Source organism: Osmia lignaria, unplaced genomic scaffold (genome assembly GCF_051020975.1).
Source record: "Osmia lignaria lignaria isolate PbOS001 unplaced genomic scaffold, iyOsmLign1 scaffold0013, whole genome shotgun sequence".
NCBI classification, from domain to species: Eukaryota; Metazoa; Arthropoda; class Insecta; order Hymenoptera; family Megachilidae; genus Osmia; species Osmia lignaria.
Window position 1 is genome coordinate 13,390,001 of NW_027478167.1, and position 2,500 is coordinate 13,392,500.

The window sequence follows — 2,500 nt, forward strand, 5'->3', positions numbered from 1 at the left end:
ATAAACGAAAAGAAGCAAAAAAGCAAACACGTAGAGAAACTGTGCGTGAATCAACCTTTCGCATATTCAATTTTTCCTCCTCTCTCGTTTCAAAATGTTTGTATTTATCGTTCGATGAAACGAGCACAAGAGGGAAAAAAAAGTTGAGACACGACGTTCCCATAATTTTCGTGTTATTTCCTTTTTGCTTCAAACATTTTGCGGACTGCAGCTTCGTCGTATTGCTTTTATCAATTTTTAACAATTTCAAAGCGAAGACAACTCGCAAGACGATCCATTTCGTCTCGGTTCAATTTTAACGTCCGTCCGTATTATTTTTTGTTCCACAAGAGATTTCGAATAGGTTTCTTTATTTATCATCCCTTCTTTTCGAGCGCCACGGAAGCAAGAGGAAAAGCAAGAGCGAGAGAACATTTCGCGTATACTTCATTTAACAATTTTAACCAACACGCGATGTACTCCACACACCTCTTAGATTTAACAACTGCTTTTCTCTTCTTCTCCCCTTAGCGCAAGGGTAAACCCCATTTGTCTCTTCTTTGGAACGCAACAAAACTTTCGAGGACTGGACGACCGAGCGATGGTCGCGCGGTCTTCGCTTATCTTTAACAAACGAAGTAGTCCGTATGTATTCTAAATGTTGAAGCCTCCTAGAGCTTTAAGCCATGCGAGACATTGAAATGCTGTTTTAACGGGAGCATGCATAATTGCTGCAAACATACTTTTATCACAAGTTCTAGCCACGCCACGGAGGCTTCGAAGTTCCTTCACCATTCGCTTTCCTCTCTTTTGTTACACAGTTTCAGACTACGATCAGGGGTACCGAAACGCTGTATTGATTGTAAACAACCATTTTTATCTTGGAGCGGAGCGTTCCTTTACTCGTTAGATTTGTCTTGTCGCGTGTGTATTCGCTTTTTCGACGCTTTTTAACCATTTAACTTGTTTAGCGAAGCTAAACGCACAGACAGACAAAAAAAAAGGAACAGCATCGCGCGTCAAACAGCGACGACCCATCTGAAGCGATCTTTCATTTATACACCGTTTGTAAACAGAGAGATGTATAAAGCGCGGGGAATCATTCGAAACCCTGGGGCTATTCGAGCTTGCATTTCAGCAAATTATCATCTCAAACATTTCACTCGTTTGCTTTTTCTAAATTTATAGGAGAGCTTCTTTCGTTTATTTTTGACACACCTTTCGTAAATATCGTTTCTGGCAACGTCGGGAGCGTGGATTTCTACAAGTGAACAATCGCGCCGATCCGATAACTTCCAGCAGGATGGAGAATCTTTATAGATTATCTTCCGAGAACTCGGTGCTTTCACGGGCGGTCGTTTATAAATTTTAACGAACGACTCGCGCGCCGTGACGCACTTGCGCTAGTTCGAAGAGATATTTCGAAATTTGTTTCTCTCCTTTAACGGCCTGCATTTAGTGTATCGGTTGCGATTTTCGTCACATCGTTTCCACGACAAACGCCGACGAACTGCCCAACTATCGCTCGTACGTTGCGACTCTTTCTTTGTTTATCGTTCATTCATTCTTTCAATTTCGTTCGATAATCCCGCTCCGAAACGTTCTACTTTCGTTGAACGACGGCGAGATGTTTAGAAAGAAATGAATTACTCTTTTTTCGAGAAGCAAACGCAAGCAGTCTTTTGTTAAGAAAACGACCCTCAGCCAGGCGTGGTCCAGGAATTGTATCCGTGGACCGCAATGTGCGTTCGAAATGTCGATGTTCATGTGTCCTGCAGTTCACACGTTGACGCGCAATTAGCTGCGTTCTTCATCGACCCACGAGCCAAGTGATCCACCGTTCAGGGTAATCGTAAAATTTTGTATTTCAAACTCTTTAGATCTTTAGAGTGTTATTTTCATTATTAACACGCATCACATTCGATACCCACATCACTCTCCCACCCGGCGCGTGCGGGAGAGCGAATTCGGGCGTCGCCAACGTATTTGTTTGTTTGTTCGATCGTTGACGACACGATCGCGTCCAAGGACGGAAACCGTCGGAGAAACGCCCAGTGGCACGCTCCTCTCGACGGTCGGGCGTAAAGTACATTTAAAAACCTTGAAAAGTACGAACGCACACAAGGAATGCGAGCGCGCGTCCTGTCGCTGAATCGTGGGTTGCGAGATTCGAACAGACACACGGCCGGCGACGATCGGTCTAACTAATGGACACATAGTTTTTCAAAGACTCGCTATCGTCGCTTCTCAGCCGGTCCGTAAACAACACACATCGATCAGGCGGACGCACGAATCTTACCACGGTGCGTGTTTCGTAGATTCCAGGTTACCCGCAAGTACCTCTCTCTCCCTCTCGAAAGAGGAATCTCGATCCGTCCTTTTTGGACAATGGAGAAATCTTTTTATCGCAACACGGATGGCAAAGAAACAACCAAAGCGTAGGAGCGTGGGGACGAGAGCGACGAAAAGAACGTCGCGAAAACAAAGTTTCGACGGTTGCTCGTTCTAATACATCGTAGTT

The 2,500-nt window shown here is 44.5% G+C and overlaps 1 non-coding gene across 1 annotated transcript; it reads right to left on the reverse strand.

The window, feature by feature from the left end:
• Positions 1-1,673: 1,673 nt before the first annotated feature.
• LOC143306612 (5.8S ribosomal RNA) lies at positions 1,674-1,828 on the reverse strand. Its single transcript, XR_013063980.1, has one exon. It is a non-coding gene; the product is annotated as a 5.8S ribosomal RNA (ribosomal RNA).
• Between the last annotated feature and the right edge of the window lie 672 nt (positions 1,829-2,500).